The 23,167-nt window shown below is 40.2% G+C and overlaps 1 protein-coding gene across 1 annotated transcript in view; it reads right to left on the minus strand.

Moving 5' to 3' along the window:
• Nucleotides 1–23,167, minus strand: part of ANKRD55 (ankyrin repeat domain 55) — a 91,013-nt gene that overhangs the window by 63,204 nt on the left and 4,642 nt on the right. The gene's annotated exons all lie outside the window — the stretch shown is intronic.

The following is a 23,167-nucleotide window of genomic DNA, read 5'->3' on the forward strand; positions in this document are numbered from 1 at the left end:
ATACTGTAATAAAAGTTAATGTAGATCTTAGCAACCTCAGCATACGATTTTTTTTCTTTCCTTATTCAATTGAGAACTTTCACATTTTCACTTAAAGGAAGCACTTTACGGCTTCTCTTTGGCATATCCGAATTGACAGCATCACTACTCTCTCGTTTTGGGGCCATGATTAAGTAAAATAAGGGTTACTTGAACACTAGCCCTGTGATACCACCACAGTCAATCTGACAACCGAGTTGGCTAAGTGACCAATGGGCGGGTGGCACATACAGCGCGGATACGCTGGACAGAGAGATGATTCATGTCCCAGGCAAGACGGAGGGGGATGGCATGAGATTTCATCATGCTACTCAGAACAGTGTGCAATTTAAAACTTATGAATTATTTCTGGAATTTTCCATTTAACATTTTCAGACCTCAGTTGACCATGGGTAACTGAAACCATGGAAAGCGAAACTGTGGAAAAGGGCTAATTACTGCATAGGGAAGGAGCCTGAGGGACTAGATGTCCTCTAAGATTTTATGATTCTCTCCAGGCATTCAGGCTACTCAAAATCAGTGAGACCAGAGAGGGAAGTGGAGCCCTCACGTTGGCTCTGGGTTTCCATTTTTGATCTGAAACATGTTACTCTTCCTTTCAATGACTCAGTTTATCCATCTTTGAAAGAGCCATTGTGCTCCTTATTTTCTGTCCTCCGGATGCACTCTCCACCCTTTTCCCCTCTGCTTTGTACCCTGAGGGCCAACCCTTGCTGATTGCATCACCCAGGCCCCCTTGCCCTCTGACTGGCCCATGGGAAGCACCAGCGGGAGACTGGCAGGAAGAAGAGACAGAGATGGGGCATTTCTTCCTGTCTTCCCCTAGTGCAGTGTCTAGCAGTAGCAGTGTCTCCCACCAAGAGGTGCCTCCTCCCCAGAACCAGTTCTCACTGGGGGCTCCCTTTGGAAACAAACACTGTTCTTTCAACCCTGCCTCATCTCTGTATGTAGTCCCTTCAGGAAAGCCCCTTCATCTGAACCATCTGGGGTTTCATGACATCGTGTTTCCAGAAGGAACAGAGCTGTATGCAACTCCTTTGAATGTGGTAGCCACCTGTATTATACCTCTGTGCACGACCGAACCAACTAATAGTACTGACAAAGGTGACGACAGCACTATGGGTCACTATGGGTGACCCTGGGAGAGCACTGGAAAGGCTGGGAGGCAAGTTCTGTTTATGGTGGGGACCCCTTGTGAGACGCTGTGCTGAGCCCCTCTACTTATACAAATGCTCCCATGCATGTTTTTTCGCTAAGCATAGCTAGCCATTGTTTAGAGGAAATATATGTATGTAAGAAAAGCTTTTCAAATGGTGTTTTTCTACTAATGTGGACATTATGTCCAAGATACTTTACAGTTCTAATTAATCTGTTGTTGGCAGTGGTCCTAACCCTTTGGCTTGGTTTATGCATCCCAGTATTTCTGGGAAATCATTAATGGTTTTTTAACCAGTTGACCTGTCCCAGAAGAAGCTTGTTATTGAAAATGACTCACTTACGACAGCAAACTGCTTTGTAAAGTGAGTGGTTGCTCCCTAATTTATTCTCGGTAGGTTTGTTGTTGTTGTTTTGAAAGCAGACTCATCTGTACATTTTCCTGAGGGCTGGAAGTGGGAGGTGAGGGATGTCAAGGTCCAATGTCACGTCCGTGGTAAGTGTGAGGACTCTGGAGTTGCACCACTTGGGTTCAAGTCCTGGTTTATGCTAACCAGCTGTGTAAATTTGGGCCAATGATCCCCTCTGGGCCTTGGTTTCCTCTTCTTTAAAATGGAGATGATGATGATTATGACAACCACCTATCTTATAAGGTTGTTGTGAGGAATAAATGAGTTAATATTTAATCCTATGTGCTTTTAGAACAGGGCATAGCATGTAGTAAAGGCTGTATATACTTTGCTACTACTACTATTACCTTTTTTTTTTTTCGTGTTTACAGAGCATTTGAAATCTAGGACATGTAGAGAAAAAGATTTCTCTGATGATGGCTAGACAAATAATCCATACATTGTATAGAACATTAACTCTTTATTAGAAACCCTCCCAGGAGTCTAGACATTTTGTTAAGATTGCACACAATATCTCTGGGGACAGGAAATAGGGCCCAGACTTAAGGACAAAGATGGGCCTGGTATCTGGTTGTGTGACCACATCCAAAGATGCTGGTGGTGTCACCTTAGAGGGAAAATTCTGATGGATGGCTGAGGAGCTGTGTTTATAGCCTGTTTATATCTTTTTTTTTTTTAAAGATTTTATTTATTTTTTACCCCCAAAGCCCCAGTAGATAGTTGTATGTCATAGCTGCACATCCTTCTAGTTGCTGTATGTGGGATGCGGCCTCAGCATGGCCAGAGAAGCGGTGCGTCGGTGCGCGCCCGGGATCTGAACCCAGGCCGCCAGCAGCGGAGCGCGCGCACTTAACCGCTAAGCCACGGGGCCGGCCCATCCTGTTTATATCTTATATAATGTGTTTATATAACATATATAAACATGTTTACAACCTGTCATCACTGAGTGCAATGAAATCTGTATTCATCACGCTGTTGAGTACATGCAGCTGAGAGAAACAAGGACTACTGCCTGATAGAATTAGGATCCCAAAATAACTTGCCAGAAGGATTCTAATAAGATTGTGTTTAATAGGGATAAACACAGGGTAATGTCTCTTAGTCCATAAAATACCCAGTTGAATTAATTAAAGGGTGGTTGAAGTTTTAGTTTTTGTTGCTCAACATCCCCTCACTCTACTGGTGACCTTAACTTGATTATTCTCGAGGGACCACCTCTTCTCCACTTTCAGCCCGTGGTCTGATTCAGTGGAGTCGATTACGTCCCTACTCAGGGACAGAACACACAACCTAGAACTAAGCTGTTGTGGGAGATCAAAATTAGCCATCAAAATATGTCTCTTTACCTTGATTATTTTCTCTGATGGACATTTGACCTCCCCCACTAACTGCCTAAATGAATTTAACTCTGCGTATGGATAATTTACATTTGAAAGGGAAATTTTTATTTGTAAAGGTGTCTCCCTCTCTGTACGGGGAAGAGGGGGGATGACCTTATCTCTAGAAACTCTTGTCAGTACGGAAGGAGAGGACTTAAATGTGCATACTCTTGGTTACAGTGAATTCTGTCTCCCTCCCCACCCGCAACATCCTCCTTTGTCTTTATCTAAATCTATTTAAAGTGAAAATCTCTGCCATTTGTTGAGAAACTCAGGTTCCCTGGTTTCTCCCACATATACATGTTATTAAACTTTGTTTGATTTTCTCCTGCTATTCAGTCTCACGTCAATTTAATTTGTAGCCCAGCCAGAAAGGACCCAGAGTGGGTAGAGGATAGTCTCTCCTCTTCCCCCTTCCCTGTCCAGCAGCAGCATTATCCCGGCCACAGAGATTGAGTCAGGGATGTGCCCCAATCAGAGCCCATGAAAGACAATGATACTTTGACTGGGATTGCTGAGAGCAATATTCTCTCTTTGTTCCACCACCCATGAACCTGGGAGCTATTGAGAGACATCTCAATTATGAGTGGAGAGCCTAAGAATGAAGACAATATAAGGAGAAGCAGAGCTGGGCTATGAGAAGGAAATAACTGATACCCGGAGACATCATTTGAACTCCTGAATCAAGCCATGCCTTAAACCAGCACCATCTCTGGAATATTTACACGTGCCATTAAATTCTTTTTTTGCTTAAGTCAATTTGCATAGATTTTATGTGTTTGTTTTTCTTTTTAATCACTGAAAGAGTTCTAAGCGATAAAAATTTTTAGCAATGGAACATTAGAAAAGAACTTAAGATTTTAGTTGGACAGTTAGCTCTATAGGAATTAACGGTGTGACAATAAACTAGTAGGAACTCTGGTTGCATTAATAATAGTCTACTAACCAGATTGAGGGAGGTAATAGATCTTTTCCACTCTTAACTGGTCAGGGCCATGTTGAGGTCTATGGCCTGTGGATTAAATGGGCTATAGGTGGCTGGAGAACATCCAGAGGAGAGTGACCAGAATGGCGTATGAACAGACTTCATTTATGTCACATGAGGAACAGGTGAAGGAAATAGATGTTTACTCTCAAGATTATTACATGGGGTTATGATAGTAGCCTTCAGATATTTGAAGATCTTTTTGTTAATTAAAAAAATGTGGTAAAATATATATAACATAAAATTTACATTTCAACCATTTTTAAGTGTACAGTTCAGTGGCATTATGTATACTTACATTGTTGTGCAACCATCACCATCAATCATCTCCAGAACTCTTTTCATCTTCCAAAACTCAAACTCTGTACCCATTAAACGGTAACTCCCCATTCTTCTCTTCCCCCAGCCCTGAAACCCACCATCCCACTTTCTGTCTCTATGAATCTGACTACTCTAGGAATCTCATACAAGCCGAATCAACAGTATTTGTGCGTTTGTGACTGGCTTATTTCATTTAGCATAATGTCCTAAAGGTTCGTTCACGTTGTAGCATGTGTCAGAATTTTCTTCTTTTAAAGGTTGAATAATGTACCACATTTTGTTTATCCATTCATCCATTGATGGACACTTGGGTTGTTTCCACCTTTTGGCTACTGTGAATAATGCTGACATGAACATGGGTATACAACTATCTCTTTGAGACCCTGCTTTCAATTCTTTTGGGTATAAATTTAGAAGTAGAATTGCTGGATCATGTGATCATTTCATTTTTAATTTTTTTAGGAGCCACCATACTGTTTTCCATAGTGGCTGTACCATTTTATATTCCCACCAATAGTGCACAAGGCTTCCGATTTCCCCATGTCCTTACCAACCCTTGTTGTTTCTCGTTTTGGTTTTGTGTGTGTGTTTTTTTAATAGTAGCTAGCGTAATGGGTGTTAAGTATTATCTCATGGTTTTTATTTGCATTTCCCTAAAATTAGTGGTGTTGAGCATCTTTTCATGTGCTTATTGGCCCATCATATATCTTCTTTGGAGAAATGTCTATTTAGGTGATTTGCCCATTTTTTAATCAAGTTGTTTTTTTGTTGTTAAGTTGTAGTAATTCTTTGTGTGTTCTGGATATTAACCCTTTAACAGATATATGATTTGCATATATTTTCTCCCATTCTGTGGGTTGCCTTCTCACTCTGTTGATAGTGACTTTTGATGCAAAAAGCTTTTAACTTTGGTGTAGTTCAATTTGTCTGTTTTTTCTTTTGTTGTCTGTGTTTTTGTCATCATATCACAGAAATCGTTGCCAAATTCAATTCATAAAGCTTTCCCCCATGTTACTTCTAAGAGTTTTATAGTTTTAGGTCTTATGTTTAGATATTTGATCCATTTTGAGTTAATTTTTATATATCGTGTTAAAGTAAGGGTCTGAGCTCATTCTTTTGCATGTGGCTATCCAGTTGTTCCAGTACTATTTGTTGAAAAGACAATTCTTCCTCATTGAATAGTTTTGGCACCCTTGCTGAAAATCAGTTGACCATAGATGTATGGGATTACTTCTAGACTCTCAGTTCTATTCTGTGAATCTATGTGTCTGTCTTTAAGCCAGTACTGTATTGTTCTGATTACTGTAGCTTTATGTTTTGAAATCAGGAAGTGTGAAGCCTCTGGCTTGTTCTTTTTTTTTTTTTTTTTGTGAAGAAGATTAGCTCTGAGCTAACATCTGTCGCCAATCCTTCTCTTTTTTTGCTGAGGAAGACTGGCCCTGGGCTAACATCCGTGCCCATCTTCCTCCACTTTATATGGGATGCCGCCACAGTATGGCTTGACAAGCGGTGCCTTGGTGCGCGCCTGGGATCCGAACCCCGGGCTGCCGCAGCAGAGCACATGCACTTAACCGCTACGCCACCAGGCCGGCCCCAGACTTGTTCTTTTGTAAGACTGTTTTGGCCAATTGGGGTTCCTTGAGATTCTGTATGAATTTTAGGATGAATTTTATATTTCTGCAAAAAAATCTTTGGGATTTTGACAGGGATGGCCTTGAATGTGTAGATTTCTTTGGGTGATATTGACATCTTAACAATATTGTCTTTCCATTTATTAGTATCTTTAATTTCTTTCAGCAATATTTGTAGTTTTCAGTGTACAAGTCTTTTGCCTCCTTGGTTAAGTTTATTCTTAAGTATTTTATTGTGTTTGCTGCTACTGAAGACAGAACTGTTTTTCAAAGAGCTTTTAAGCAGACAATTTTATAGTTAAATTATTCTGTGAAACCCCAGCAGGTAGAAATAGCAGGGGGAGAGAGTGACAGAGAGATAGGTACTTTAATTGTTAGAGCATTGTAAAAATGTTCTGGGTCACCTCAAGGGGTAGTGAGCTTCCTGTCATTGAAGGCGGCCAATCTTATCTAGATGGCCACCAAAGAAGTGTATTATAAAAGAAATTCAGACACAAAGTGAAGCACAGGGTAGGGCAAAGGGAAGATATGTGAGGCACAACAGAGTGTATGTCAGAGTTCCTCCCTGCCCTGAGATAACATACTAAGCTACAGAGCCTTTAGGAAATAGAAAATGAAGGGGCTTCCATAAACGTTGTGTCAAAAGTCCATTTAAGTTGCAATCAATGCAAATAATTAGGCCTAATCTGGAGACCGTACAAAGAATTTCTGTAGAAATGAGGAAGGGTGATGCAGAAATAACAAGTACCAGGAGGATGACTGATGGTCCTTATGGAATCTAAAATGGAGGCAAGAAAAATTTTTTTCTACCAAAGGTCACAAAACCATTTAAGATATGTGGAAGATCCACATAGACAAACAATACATAAATTCATCCTTCTCTTCTTCCTTCTTTCCTTACCTATCTGTCTGTCTGTCTGTCTGTCTATCTATCTATCCATCAGTCAATCCAGTATCATCTATCTACTTACCATCTATCTATTTATCACCTATCTTTCTTTCCATTCAGCTTAGGGGAGGATCATGGTTTGAATGGCTCTTGCCTCTCTAACTTTGTGAAAGTCAAACAGACTTATGTATGAGTGCATAAAGAAAAATTCCAGAATTCACACAAGGCGGAGAGACTGAAGTAGACATAATGAAAAAGAGACATAAAGAAATAGGAAGAAAGAAGCAGGTGAATAGATATAGATTATATTTTATAAAAAATCATCTGTGTATATGTATATATATGAAATACGTAAAAGACTGGAAGAACATGTATCAAAATGTCAATAGAGATGATCTCCCTGATATTCCTCAGAATTTTCTAAATTTTCCAAATTCTCTACAATGAATTCATATTTTTTAATAATCAGCAAAGTAAACCAAGTGGTTTTTTTCCTTCATGGTGAGAGAGGAGTGTATCTTACTAGCTTTACATTAATGTGTTATTACTAAAAGGGAAGACAGAGCTTAATGTGTCCATGAGCAAGAAAACAAGTCCTTGATATTTCACAAAGTTCTGAAAAAGAAAAAATATATATATAGTTTTCTAATTCTGACCTTTATAAATACCCTAGTAGACTTTTTAAAAAGGTATGTATTTTAAATTTTTAATTAATTTTTACCCAAAAATTAGAAAGATAGACCTCTTGAAATCATCTAAAAACCATAACAGGTGTCTGGATGTGTCATAAATTATCTACCTAATCCCAAGGGCTTAGCTCTTTAATAGTAGGATTTCAGACATATGACAGGCTACTCGAAATGTTTTGGATTAGAGGACCTTCCTCAGAGCTTCTCAGATTTTACACAAATGTGGGCTCCTCTTCTAGAGCTTCACATAGTAGCTCTATCCTTGGGTTATTGTGGAGTTTCTTGGGAAAACCCTTAACTGCATCAATTACTGGGCCCACTTTGTTGAAATTACCCAGAGGTCAGCTTGACAGTTGTTCCGTTTAAGCTGTGACTGCTTTGTGGAAGTGCCAGGTCAACATAAGGATAGATCATATTACAGTTTCAGGAGTCCAGACCATGGTGGTCTTGAGAGGCTTTCTTTGGTTCATTCTGTTCCGAGGATCCTTGGGTGGCTGAACTCACCCTAGAGTCACCAATGAAGTCTAGATTCATTTTGGGCAACTACAGAGGACTCTGCAGATCTTTCTTTGATTGTTCCATGGAGTGGAACTGATTGCCTCTGAAGAACTGAAATTTAACCACTCATCCATTTACTCAACATCTAGCACAGGTGAGTGAAATTGCAGGTATAAATGTTGTAGAGTCTCTGTCCCTAAGAAAGACATGCCTTAGTGGGAAGACACACGTGTAATTTATGCCTGAGATATACCAGGGATATTATGGCAGGACAGAGGAAGAATCACTTAAATGAATCATTTCCTGGGCATTCTCCTAATTCAGATCCCTCTCTCCTCTGGCAGGATTATCCTGGATGCTTTGGGGACTGTTCAGAAATTGCATTTTGGGGGTTGCCTGGAATGACCTATCCATAAGTTGGTGAGGCCTTTCCACTTTTAGGAAGGGTGCCAGGCCTTCACTGCACCCCAACAGCTCCATGCAACAATATTGCCACCCACTGGTGATAAAGAGTCTCTGTGGGCCTTGACCTGGGCTGTGAGCCAAGATGGTACCAGTTCTGCTGGGTAGAATTAAAAGCCAGTCTGGAACACTCTGGCCATGTAGTAACAAGTTTAATGTCATTGATACAGCTGGCTGGCATTGAAACAAAATTAGTTTCATGTGACTCATCATATACCTCATGTGACACATAGCATACACACATGGAGGCAATACAGAAAAATGGTAAGAGCATAGGCTCAGGGATCCAGCCTCCAAAGTTTGATTCTTGGCACTGCCACTTACCTGCTAGCTGTGTGACCTTGGGCGAGTTGCTTAACCTCTCTATTCCCATTCTTCATTTGTCAAATGGGATAAGAATAGTATTTACCTCCTAGGGCTGTTCTAGGAGGTAAATGCTATTCTTTACTCTTACCTCCGAGAGCTAAATGAGCTGATCCATGTAAAGTGCTTAGAGCAATGCATGGCACAAAGTGTTCAAAGCATGTCAATTATTGTTGTCAATATTGCTGCTTTGACATAGATAGGACCCTCTGTCTTCTTTCCCGCTAATGAAACCCTCTGCCTTGCTCAGCAGGCTGTAGAGGTTTTGTGAGCTGAAACATTTTGCTGTTACTCCTGTTTTCTCCTCCAGTCCCTCAGGGGGTATTGGTTGAGACTTTAAGGGTGTTTTATAAAGTGCCAGTCATATGGGAGGAGGAAGAAGTTTCTTTCTAACATTTTAAAGAGAAAAATAGATTCAAGATTTCTGCATGTACCAGCTGAGAGAACAAATACTCAAAGCAACCTTCATGCCATGGGAGCGGAAAAGAAGGGATCTTATTCTGTGGGGAGGAAGTCTTGCAACAATATTATCTCAGGGTAAATATCTAGCCACAATCAGATCTTTCCTCATAACCAGATTTATGATGCAACACATGTTGCATTTCTTTGAATCTCAGCATCACTGTGTTCCTCGGGGTGATTCTTTTGACCTGTGAACCCATGAGTGCCATTCCACAATTAGCATCTCTACTGGACCGGCATTAGGGAGGGTGCTGGGAAATGGAATTTGCTGTTTTGAGAAGCATGTCTGTCTTGAACTTCAGTAATGATGCTTCTCTAGAATGCATTTTCACAGACTGCACTTTCGTTTTAATAATACTAATTCTTAAAAAGTAAGATCTCAATCTTTAATGCATAGGGCCTTTAGTATGTGTGCAATAAATGGATTGATTGATTGATGTAGCATGCATGTTCAAAGGGTTTTCTCATCCATTGGAGTCTCGTGGAAATCTCCTTGATATTAGAATATTGTGTCAAGAAGTTCTTTGGTAATTAGGCAGGTAGAAATCTGAAATGAATTCTAAGAAGGATTGTGCTGGCCTCGCTGGCCTTTGGAAGCTGAAAAGTAAGCCAAGTGTTGTTATTTCAACCGCCCCTCCTCCAATCTCCCTTACTTTCTTCTGGATCAAATGTATGACTCCACTCACTTCTTTCATTTTCCAGAAATGGCGAGCATTTGCAGCATATTTGCCATCTTAATCAGGGCCTCTGCAAGGTGCGGAATAGGTAAAGAAGCAGGGTTTGTTTAGTTTGGAGAAGAGCGAACTCAGTTGGACAGGACAGCTGTTTTCAAATATTAGAAAAGTTGGCAGAGAGTTTAGACTTGCTCTCTGTAGATCCAGAGGGCAGAACTCATTCTGGGGGTAGAAATTGGAATAAATAAAACTTTTAAATGACTGGAGCTGTTCTGAACTAGAAGGGGTTACCTCGTAAGCTAGTGTGCTCCTCATCACTACCCATGTTTAAACAGGTTCTGACCAAACATATCTCGGGATGCTCTTGAGGAGGTAACCTGTGCTGAGTAGAAGGCTGACCTCTAAGGTTCCTTTCATGATTATATTCTATGTGTCTTTCTCACATCTCTGTAGAACCAAATAATGAATCACCTATTGTTGATGAACAATGGCTATTGGGCTAGGAGGGATTTGGAGAAAGGAGTCCTCCTTGGGTTCTTTAAAAGGCATCCTCCTAGTGGCCCTCTACTGTGGCCACTTGTAAAACTGCCCCTAATGCCTTGATCTTCTGAAAATAGTTTAAGAAAACAAATGTAATTTGGGTGGTTGGTCCAGGTGTCAGAGATTGAATGAGTCTATTGCTCTGTGGTCCTTTAGCTTTACATTACACTTGAAGCCCTGTTGCCACCACATTCTGTCATCTGGCCTTCCGTGGATGTCCTCATCGTCTTGACTTTGCTTTCTCTCTCTTTATCAATAATTCATTTCTAGATTGGACAGGACCTCTTCCTTCTTTAACTTTTCTTTAAAATTGCACTGACCCTGTAAAGTGTCCACATGTGCTTTCTGTACACAGTCACAGATTGACAATAGTTCCTGGATGACTGTCTCAGCATTCCTAAAAATGCTTGAAGGCAATTGGGGTTGTTGCTGGGTTCCTGCCTTGGCTTCCTCGTTGCTTTATAAATGGCACAGAATAAAACCCAACCCGGTGAATAATTACCAGTGACTCCTCTAGAACTTTGGCAGTATGGCTTTGCTTTTTACAGAAAAAAAAAAAAAAAAAAAAAAATCCTGCACATTACATAGTAGAAGCTAGAGTAGTATTGGATATTTTGTAGATACTTGATAAATATGTGTTTATTGATTTAATTAGCATATTCTTTTCCAACTGGCAAATTGAAGAGAGGTAAATATGCAAAACGAAGGCTCATTCTTCATAATCCTTGGGAATAGAGTTAGGAAAAGTGGTGGAAGAAAGAGTCTTCTGGAATTTTACAAGGCATATCACTAGCATTTTAAGTAGAGTTGAAGTAAATGAACAGCTTCCCTCAACTCTCATATACTATGGATATACAGTTTATCTCATCAGGGCTCTGAGCACGTAATATTGTGAGGTCTAAAAAAGTGACAATAGAAATGACTAAGAGATTTGACTTCTCAGTTAAATCTGAATCTCATAAAGAAATCTCTTTTTGAACAAACATATTAGCCAAGTGTGTTACTGTGAAACACTCTGGGTTCAGCTGACTATTTTGTAAAACGACAGATTGACTGCATCCCTGGATCTCAACACTGGTTATACATTAGAATCACCTTGGAAGCTTAAAAAACTGATGCCGAGTGCTATCCCCAGATATTTTGATTCAATTGATCTGTCGTTTTATATGGTATTTTATTTATAATACTCTTTTGGATTATAAAAACTATGAAAATACAGATAAGAAGAAGAAAATATATACTCAAAGATAATCACCATTAAAATGTTGACGTATTGTATATACTTGACTTATGTGGCAGGATGGGCTTGCTTTCCACCCACCTTCTTTCCTGGAGCCTCCGTTCCTCCACCTGCCTGTGTAATGTGGGAATGGGGAGAAATGCTAGCAGGAGGTGAGGCTCGGAAGTCTGAAGGACCTGGTTGCCTCAGAGTGTGCAGTCGTGAGCCTTTGCCCTTTCTATCTTCCACTTCAAAATGGGAACTGTCTCCTGCTTCCCATCCTGTGCCAAAAATGGACGTGGTGGAAAATGAGTGGTAACCCAACCCATAGGCCATGTAAAAGAGAAGGTAAGTTCCCAAGGACAAGCAAAGGGGTTAAAAGGTCCAAACAGCCTCAAGGCTAGGAGGCAAAGAACAGGAGGGAGAAAATTCTGGAAGGTGCTAGAGTCCGAGGTGGGTAGCACCCTCAGGGATTAGGACAGAGGCCTCATGCCTGTGGCTGAAACTTGGGGTCAGTGGCTGCTGCTGGGGCAAGACTAGTTGACCAAGCTAGGGATGCAAGTCCCAGATCTCCCACACTGTGATCTTTCTATGGATTGAAATACAATGATAGAACCTTAAGAAAACGACTAAAATTTTCTGAGATCTAGTATGAGGTTGGCTAACACTAAGGCCATTTTGTTGCTCACTTATTAAGTGAATCTTTGTCCCTCCCCCGACTCCAAATTCCCCTTCCACAATAAGGGACTGGGTCTGGGTGATATTAAGAGGATCTAACAAGTGGTTTGTCAGGGCCCCCATCAGAATGGAGGCAGGTGTAACAGCTGGAGCGGGGTCAGTAACTTTTTAGTTGCTAGGTTGTGGGTAGCGTGTGTATTCCTGGGGAACCGTCTGTGCAGCAAGGATGGGGCAATCCCTGCTGATCTGAAGGTACAGAGATATTTTAAGACTGTAATAGCCAATGGCTAGTAGTCCTGAGCATGGTGCTGGAGTTACATATATATATTTGTTCTTTACAAAATTAAGATCATGCTGTATACATAATTTTGATTTTTGCTCTTTTTCACTTAATGTTAGATCGTAAATATTTTCCCTTGTCATAAGGTAAGATTTGAAAATGTTATTTATAAAATTTGGCATTAAATCCCATTGACTAAACTTAGCACAACTAATTTAATCAGTTCTCTTATTATTGGACATTTAAATTGTTTCTCTTTTTTTTTGGAAATTATAAATTCTGTTGTTATTCCAACTAATGCCATAACATTCTTGCATGTATGTCTTTTGTGCATCTTTGATTATTTCCTTTGGACACATTCCTAGAAGGGAACTTGGGAGTCAATGGATTTGACTCTGTCAAATTGCCCTCCAGAAAGTTTGAACCAACACATCAACCCCAAGCAGGGCTTGAGAGCACACATTTCAACCCATTCTTTTTTTTTTTTTTTTTTTGTGAGGAATATCAGCCCTGAGCTAACATCCATGCTAATCCTCCTCTTTTTGCTGAGGAAGACTGGCCCTGAGCTAACATCTATGGCCAATCCTCCTTCTTTGTTTTTTACCCCAGAGCCCCAGTAGATAGTTGTATGTCATAGTTGCACATCCTTCTAGTTGCTGTATGTGGGACGCGGCCTCAGCATGGCTGGAGAAGCAGTGCATCGGTGCATGCGCGGGATCTGAACCCCGGCCGCCAGCAGTGGAACGTGCACACTTAACCACCAAGCCACGGGGCTGGCCCTAGTATATTGTTTTTAATGGTCATTTTTTTATTATTCCTGAGAGAGAACTTTTTTCATATGTTTATGGCCATTTTATGAATTATTTATTAGTGTCTTTTCTATCTCATTATGTCAAGGTATTTGTCTTTATCTAATTGATTTAAGAGAGCTTTAGTTGGAATAAGCACACTAACTCTTCATCTGTTATCTATGCTGTAGTGACTTCCCCCTGTTGGCCACTTAAGTTCTCAGTTTGTTTTTGTTTTCGTTTTTTTTTTAATAATTTTATTTATTTATTTTTTTCCCCCAAAGCCCCAGTAGATAGTTGTATGGTCACAGCTGCACATCCTTCTAGTTGCTGTATGTGGGACGCAGCCTCAGCATGGCCGGAGAAGCGGTGCGTCAGTGCGCGCCCGGGATCTGAACCCGGGCTGCCAGCAGCGGAGCGCGCGCACTTAACCGCTAAGCCACGGGGCCGGCCCTTCAGTTTGTTTTTGGAAAATACATTTTTAGTGTTTATATAGCCCAATCTATGAATATTGCATTTAAAAAATTTATTTCATTGTTTTTATGACTAGGAAAGTCATCCCTGTGGATGACTCATTTATTTGTTATACTTATTTATTGGTTAACATTTAACTATAATTAATATGGAATTCATTTTTTTTTTTTTTTGAGGAAGATCAGCCCTGAGCTAACATCCATGCTAATCCTCCTCTTTTTGCTGAGGAAGACCAGCTCTGAGCTAACATCCATTGCCAATCCTCCTCCTTTTTTTCCCCAAAGCCCCCCAGTAGATAGTTGTACCTCATAGCTGCACATCCTTCTAGTTGCTGCATGTGGGACGCGGCCTCAGCATGGCCAGAGAAGCCGTGTGTTGGTGCGCGCCCGGGATCTGAACCCCGGCCGCCAGTAGCAGAGTGCGCGCACTTAACTGCTAAGCTACGGGGCCGGCCCATTAATATGGAATTCTTAAACTTCTTTTTGTATGCCATTATTATTTTTTTTCAAAAGAATCAATTATTGGATAATTCTCCCTTTCCTCACTAATTTGCAATGGCAACCTCATGATATACCAAATCATTATTACCACTTCAGAGGAGGCTCCTCTTACAGCCCGTTCACTGACACTGTGGCTTGAGGAGCAGGGACCCCAGACCTACCCTCTCTGCAGTGGTGTATGCATGAACTTGGGGATGCGGCCAAAGTGTACCTCAGTCACATTCCAAGGAGTCCTGTGGTCAGTCCACAGTCAAGGTTCTTAGCTTTTTGGTGTTTCCTGCACAGTTGAAAATTCTAGAATTTTTAGTAGCTCATTTGAAGGAATTAAAAGACTCAGAACAACCCTAAAGTTAACAAAAACTGCCACACAATCACTTTGACAGCACAACAGTGTCTCCCAGAAGCTATGCAAGAATCCACTGTTATTGCACTGTTTACAGGGGTCTCCTCAGCACCGTGTCACTGTCTGAATAACAATCATAATGATGGTCAACACTTAACATCATGCTCTTTATGCACCGGGCACTGTGCTAAGCCCTTCTATAAATCAACTCATTTAATTCTCACCTTATGATGTAGGTACTACAACTATTCCCATTTTAGGGATGGGGAAACTGAGGGCAAGAAAGTGAGCTTACCCAAAGTCACATGGGTAGTAAGTGCTGAAATTCAGATAGGGCTGCAGGCTGTCAGGACTGAGTCCACCCTCTGACCCAGGTGTACTGTTGTCTATAACTGCCCGTTCACTCAAAGCCCTCATGTATTCCAGTGAACCTGTGACCTTTCTTTGGTGCTGGACAGACATTCCACATTCCATTCTCTCTCCCTCACAGCAGCCTGTACCCCACTCTCCATTCTGTTGCACAAGCTGTGTGACTCAGCATTCTGCCTGACAGACATCGTTGTGTGAGTGTTTATACTCATTTGTAGCAAAAACAAAATTTACACATTAACCCAAAATTGGAAACACGTCTGTGAAGAGTTGGTTGTACATCAGGCAGAATTAAAGTTAGTGGTAATAGCATGAAGATTCTAAAGTAAGGTTGAGTGAATTCTTTAAAAGTGTTCTTAAAAAGCACAGAAAAAGAGTGAAATCTTTCTAAATTATTTTCTAAGGCTAGCATAAACTGTAAAGACACACACACACACACACACACACACAGAGACCTAAATACAGAAAAGTTCAATTCATGAACACAGAATTCTAAGTTAAATTCTATCAGATCATAAGGATATTTTGATTTTAGGATACCCATTAATAAAATATATCACAACAATAGAGCGAAAGGGAGATACATGATTATATAAGAAAAGAATAGAAAGACATTTGATAAAATTTGATATTCATTCCTAAAAAAGCACTTAACACCTAACCATAAAAGATTACTTTTTAATATGACTAAGTACATTTATTTCTTTTTTTTTTTAATAATTTTATTTATTTATTTTTTGCCCCAAAGCCCAGTAGATAGCTGTATGTCATAGCTGCACATCCTTCTAGTTGCTGTATGTGGGACACGGCCTCAGCATGGCCGGAGAAGCGGTGCGTCGGTGCGCGCCCGGGATCCGAACCCGGGCCTCCAGCAGCGGAGTGCGTGCACTTAACCGCTAAGCCACGGGGCCAGCCCAGTACATTTATTTCTAATCAATTCCAAACACCACACCTAATAGTGAAACAATAGAGAAAGAAAGAAAGAAGACAAACTTTATCTAATATAAAATTTGAAGCAAAAAAGAAATGAGATATAATAATCATAAAGGAAGAGCAAAATTATCATAATTTAATAGCACTTAACTTTTACAGGTGACTCATGTTCTATGCACTGTCCTAACAGTTTCATTTGAATTAGACTATTTGTTTTAATAATTTTATGAAGCAGGTAATATCTGCTCATTTATAGATGAATAAATTGAAGCACAGAGAGATTTAATAATTTTCCCAAAGCTGCACAGCTATTAAGTGGCAGAGCAGGATTTGAAACTAGTCCATCTGACCAGGATGGCACAAGAGAATTAACCACAGAACCATTAGAATTAACAAGATTTGCTTAAGTTAGTCCAATTTAAAAATAAATATAATACTCGATAATTCTTTTATATTATATTATATACAATATATTATATTAAATAATATAAGGAGGAAAATAACTCATTACAATGAAAATATAAAATACTCAAGAATAAATATTCATAATCTAAATGAGGAAAACTACAGAACTTTACTGAGGGATATAACAGAAGAGTTGAATTCATGAAGATGCACATGTGTTTCCAGATAGGAAGGCTAAACAGAATAGTATAACCAACTTAAATTATTACATAGATTAATTTCTAAGTTTAATGTCATTTCAATCAAAGTTCCAACAATTTTTGGGGCGGGGTTGCTCAGGAAAATGACATTAACTTTCATTTATGAAAAAAATGGATAACTTTATTCTTTAAAGAAGAAGAAAAGAATATATTTAAGTATTTGCTTATTTATACATAGAATTTCTCTGGAAGAACGCATAAGAAATTGCTTAAACTATTTTGCTTCCAGGGATGGGTACTGGATGGCTAGAAGGGGTGAGGGGAGAGATTTTTCATTGTACAGTGTTTTATACCTTGAAAGTGTGTGAATGTATGATCACTCCAGAAGCAGAAACAAACAAAAGAGGAAACAAAAAATGGGTAAGAATATCCAATAGAATTGAAAAAAAAAAAAAAAAAGAGTATTGAGAGAGGTTTCTTTTATCAAATAGTAAAACATTATGAAACTATAATATTTTAAAAAGTGAGGTTCTACCTCAAAACTAGATAGATTCCTAGAACAGTGTAGAGAGCCCAGAAACCTAACCGGCACCAGCTAGGAAAGTGGAAGCTAACAGGTAGGCTGGCTTTTGAGCAAAGGGAGGAGTTTAATCTAGAAGGCAAGTCTCAGACTCAGGGGTTAGCGTACCAGAAACAGAAGAAAGGGAAAGTAGAAGCACTCCAAGGCCTAGGAGCTTCCCTGGAGAATTAATTCCCTTCTGATATGGTTTTTCTGCTCATGCGAATTCTCCCCTTTCCAATTTCCAAATAAAAGAAGGATGCTATGCTATGAATTCATTACAGAGGAGGAGCCACTTGAAGGGTGGATGTTCCCTTAACCTGGGGAGACCAGCTGTCCTTGTGACCTTAGGTAGTCATTTACGAGAATCACTAGCACCTGCTAAGCCAAGCATGGCTCCAAATGCTTTGTATGTATTACTTCATTAAATCTTTATAACAATCCTATAACCACCACTAGCACTCACTGAGTGATTACTATGGTCAGGTGTGGTTGCAGGTGCTTTGTATATATCCACTAATTCAATCTTATAAGCGATCCTTTGTGGTAGCATCATCTTAATTGACAAGGTAGGAAAATGAGGTATACAGATGTTCAACAGCTTGGTCACACGGTAAGTGGCAGCACTGGGACTTGAACCATAAATTTCATGACACCGTACCACCACTAAGCCCTCTATGTTTCAAGTTTCACATATAAAAAGTGAGGGAGTTGGGTTACACATTCACCGAGGTTCCTTCCAATTCTAAAAGTACTACCACTCTAAGGGAAATCACTTCCAGGACCCATCGATCCTTAAATTGGTTTCTGCTCTGACCAGCTGAAAGCAGACACCGACGAGCCCATCACGACGCCTCTCTACATTCAGTGGCCATGCTGAGTTAGCTGAGTTGTGGCCAACACTCCAGGACACCAGTTTTGAAGAGCACTAAATAATCAGAAGGATAAAAGCGTCAACTCAGATGAATTTCAGGTGTCCTTTTTGAGATTCTTAAAAATAAAATTGTTTTGTAATGCTTAGTGATTATTTATTTTTTTCAATTATTTTATTGAGGTCTTATTGGTTTATAACATTGTGTAATTTCAGGTGTACATTATTATATGTCAGTTTCTGTATAGACCGCATCGTGCTTACCACCAATAGTCTAATTTTTATCCGTCACCATACATATGTGCCCCTTTACCCCTTTCGCCCACTCCCAACCCCTTCCCCTCTGGTAACCACTAGTCTGTTCTCTTTATCCATGTGTTTGTTTATCTTCCACATATGAGTGAAATCATATGGTATACGTCTTTCTGTCTGGCTTATTTCACTTAACATAATACCCTTGAGGTCCATCCATGTTGTTGCAAATGGGATGATTTTGTCTTTTTTTATAGCTGAGTAGTAGTCCATTATGTGTGTGTGTATATATATATATATATATATATATATATATATATACACACACATCTTTATCCATTCATCAGTTGATGGGTGCTTGGGTTGCTTCCGTATCTTTCCTATTGTGAATAATGCTGCAGTGAACATAGGGGTGCATAAATCTCTTTGAATTGTTGATTTCAAGTTCTTTGGATAAATACCTAGTAGTGGGATAGCTGGATCATATGGTATTTCTATGTAAAAATACGATTTTTTAGGGGCCTACCCCGTGGCCTAGTGTTTAAGTTTGGTGCACTTTGCCTCAGCAGCCCAGGTTCGGTTCCTGGGTGCGGACCTACACCACTAGTCAGCGGCCATGCTGTGGCAGCAACCTGCATACAAAGTAGAGGAAGATTGGCAACCGATATTAGCTCATAGCAAATCTCCCTCAGCAAAAAAAAAAAAAATCATATATGATTTTTTAAAACAGCAGACTGTGTTCTGATTTACTGTGGTGAGTTAGAGAGCAAAGAAATGATCTCAAAGTTACCCATGATCAAAGCATAGGATGTCAAGGCTAAAATAATTATTTTTTCTTTTTATCAACTGCTGTTTACATGTGACCTTGTTTACAGGGGCTCTCTGAACTGTCTCTTGGAGAAACATCAAGCTGTTGCTGCACAGAACAAATGGGCTGAGTAGGAAAATGAGAAGGAACCTGGCTTCAGAAGCTTCTGTGATTGAAAACAAGCCCTGACCTTGCAAATCCCCACTTCCCATCACATCAGTTCCATAGGTCACATTCCAGTGTAATCTCACTCCTTTAGCCTCCTCCTCCTCTTCTCAGAATGCTAGTGACCTTCTTTGCTCCAAAGGCTGGCTGCCAAGAAGTCTGGATCCATCCCTACCCTGGAAGAGGTCAGGCTGTCACACTGAGTTGAGCCCACCAGGCAGAGCTCATTGCAAATGGAAGCCCAGCCAGGAGAGCCACTGTGGTGGCTGTCAGCTCCTGATGGCCCAGCTTGAGCAAATCTAAGCACTGTTGCCTTTCTTTTCCTTCTCACGCTGGCGGTCATGAAGGGGTGGATGCGGTGGGCTATCAGAATCCAGAAAGTATAACTTCGTGATGAAAGGGAGTGTGAGGAGGGCTTTCGAGTCAGAAGCTGAAGTTCAAATGGCAGCTTTGCCCTTGTCCTGTGTGGCCTTGGGCGAGTCACGTAACCTCAGATGGACTTGAAATGGAATGTATCTCATAGGCTGTGCTGAGGTTCAAGTGAGATAATAGGAATAAAGAGTTTAGCACAGTGCATGGCACATGGGAACTGCTTAATAAACCAGAGTTATTACTCTTCTTCTGATTATTGATTCTGGTTAATGTTCTCGGCCCTATCTTCTTTGTTTCCCTTCAGAAGCTACTCCCTAGCCCCAGCATGGAGGGTGAGTTGACAGGGCCCGTCTGGGTGGCTGAGAAGCTGGGAACAGGCTGGGGCTAAGAGACTGAAGAACAGAGCCCTTGCTAGTTAAGAGAATACAACACTTTCTATACTAAATTCATTTTTGTATTGCTTGAATATTTTGAAGAATGTGGTATTAATTTTACAATTAGGAAAAAACCCCAGTATTTTATTTTATTTTATTTTTATTTATTTATTTTTTTGAGGAAGATTAGCCCTGAGCTAACATCCATGCTAATCCTCCTCTTTTTGCTGAGGAAGACAGGCTCTGAGCTAACATCCATTGCCAATCCTCCTCCTTTTTTTTTTTTTCCCCAAAGCCCCAGTAGATAGTTGTATGTCATAGTTGCACATTCTTCTAGTTGCTGTATGTGGGACAGGGCCTCAGCATGGCCGGAGAAGCGATGCGTCGGTGCGTGCCTGGATCTGAACCTCTGCCACCAGCAGCAGAGCATGCGCACTTAACTGCTAAGCCAGGGCGCCCGCCCTGAACCCCGCTATTTTAAAAACTCTGCAAGAACCGGTTGATCTCTACTAGTGCAATACTTGTAACTCAAATTACCATTTAAAGGATTTAAATAATATTGTGATAACCTGAGATGGACACCTCACCCATGTGATATGCTAGCTGAGAATGCATAATCTAAATCTAGTCATGAGGGAGCGTCAGACAAAAGGAGGACCTTGGTATTAAAAAGAGAGAGACTGTAATTTCAAAAATGTCAATGTCATAAATGAGAAAGAAAGTCTGCAGAAATGTTCCAGATTAAAAGAGACTAAAGAGACATGACAACTAAATGTGAGACCTAATCCTAGACTGGATCAAGTACTGGAGGGAAAAGGCTATGAAAGGCGTTATTAGGTCAACAGATAAAATTGGAAAGCAGACAGGTTAGATACAAGTACACACAAACACACACACATATATATGCATATATAGAGAGAAAGAGAGACAGAGGGACACACAGAAAGTTACTCAGAGACAGTGATTGACACAGAGAAAGAGCTAGCAATAAAGCAAACGCGGCAAAATGTTAACATTAGGTGAATATGGGTAAAAAATAAAGTGTTCTTTATATTATTCTTACAACATTTCTTTGAAATTATTTTCAAACAAAAAGTTAAAAAAGGATGAGTATGATATTAAATATTATATATGTATATTTTAAAATTCCAAGAACACATTTTGAAATGGAAATATTTCCTGTGAAGACTGGAATGCCTTCCCTTTCCTTCCTCACCCAATCAAACAAGAATAGCCTCATCAATGAGCAAGTGACATTTTAAAGTTTTACAGAGAGAAAACAAACTAAGGGCTCTTATTAAACACACAAACCTATCTTTTAGTTGAAAATATTAGGTAAAACCACTATGATTTTAAGAGATAAATCAGAAAATATGAGATGTAGATCATTCATGATATAAATGAATTCTCAGAATCAGCAAAGACTTGGCATTGAATGATCAACAGGCTTCCTGAGAGTACTAGTGTGCTAAATGTAGGACTACTGGTTGGATGTGGACAGTATCTAGCCCATACACATCTTTTACACCAACCTTGGACCTCAGTGCATCCAGACCCTCACCTTCTCACTTTGTTTCATATTTGGGGGTGGGCGAGATGTTTGTTTCATACATATTTGGTAATAAAAACAGCTACAAGTTTAGTGGTTTTTCTTTTAGGCTCCATTAAAGTATCCTTGCATCCAAATGGTTGCATCAAAGGGAAAATCCATGGATATTAGTTACTCAACACAGATTCTCAATAATTGTTAAGGAAATGTAAAGTTATGAATAGAGAGGGTAGGGAAATCTCAGTGTAATGACCTAGATGACTTTTGGACAAAGGGCTGAGTTGAGAGTTCGCCACCTGAAGTTCATCTGGCTAAGTTGTGGGACACAACATCAGGGTTGATTGAGGAGATCTGGGCCTTCATTCCCCCTGGATACCACTCCTGGGTCCTCCTTCTTGGGATGCATACTTGGGCAAGAGGCCCCATTCTCCAGGACAGTAGGGCTGTGCTGTTGTGGAGAATACTGACAATGATACCACTCCTCTAATCCCCAAACCACTGAATCACTTGCACTTTCATGGCTTTCTAAGGCTGTGAAGGGTAATTGTTTGGATAAAATCAGTCGAAGGCTTCCCTTCCCACTAGCTAGGCCCACAAGAGAGGCCAGGAGTGGACTGGTCTGTCACAACCTTTCCCAGGAGGTGATTGATGGGAGGGAGGTTTCTGTGTGCTGGAAAGGGGCAGAACAAAGAAGGAGGCAGAGAAGGGAGGTGGGGTAAGCTTCCAATAAATGTTTGCCTAGGCTTGGTCTTGAGTGGGCAAGAATATTGGAAAAAGAGTTCTTTTCCTATCTCTTTTTCGCTCTCCTCCTCTTTCTTGACCAAGAGAGAGAAGGCTGAGTGTTTTCCCAGAGGCAACAGATAATCTGCTTTTAAACCTATGGATCAGTCATTTGCCAGCTCATCTTCCTTTATCTGGACCATCTATCTGAGAATCAATCACAGAATTCTCCTCAACGTTCCTAGGTTTCACTCCAGGCACCTATTCAAGGTCTGTGAGCCTAAAATCATCAGGTGACCCCAAAGCATTCCCTCTCTTTCCTGTCTCCTTTGCTGCCTTTTCTCTGCCCAAACCCCTTTGAAAATTTGCTTATTCTTCCTTCAGAGGCATCTGGTTGTCACAACAGAATTTTAACTTTTGCTTTTTCAGCAAAGTGCAAATCTGTGCACTCTAAATTCTTTTGTTTAGCATTCCCATTTTGGATGAAAGTGGGAAATTAAAACCAGCACATCTGCATGTGGGAGCTTTAAAAATCCACCACACAATGGGATAACAGCTTGATTGTAAAAATATATGCTTCATTCTTTTGAATTTTTGTTAATGTCTTATTTCTTCATTAAAATTTATGGTTGATCAAGGCAGAGGTCTGTAGTACAAAGAACCTGGGTTTTGAAGTCAAGCAGGTTTAGGCTTGAATCTCAGCTTTTCCATTTTGTCTTGTGGTAACCTTAGGTAAGTCACAACCTTTTCGAATTTCCTCATCTATACAAGGTGGCAGAAATAATCACGGGCTGATGTGAAGATGAAGTGA

The sequence above is a fragment of the Ceratotherium simum genome, chromosome 18 (genome assembly GCF_057802395.1).
Source record: "Ceratotherium simum simum isolate JZ-2026a chromosome 18, ASM5780239v1, whole genome shotgun sequence".
Taxonomy (NCBI): domain Eukaryota; kingdom Metazoa; phylum Chordata; class Mammalia; order Perissodactyla; family Rhinocerotidae; genus Ceratotherium; species Ceratotherium simum.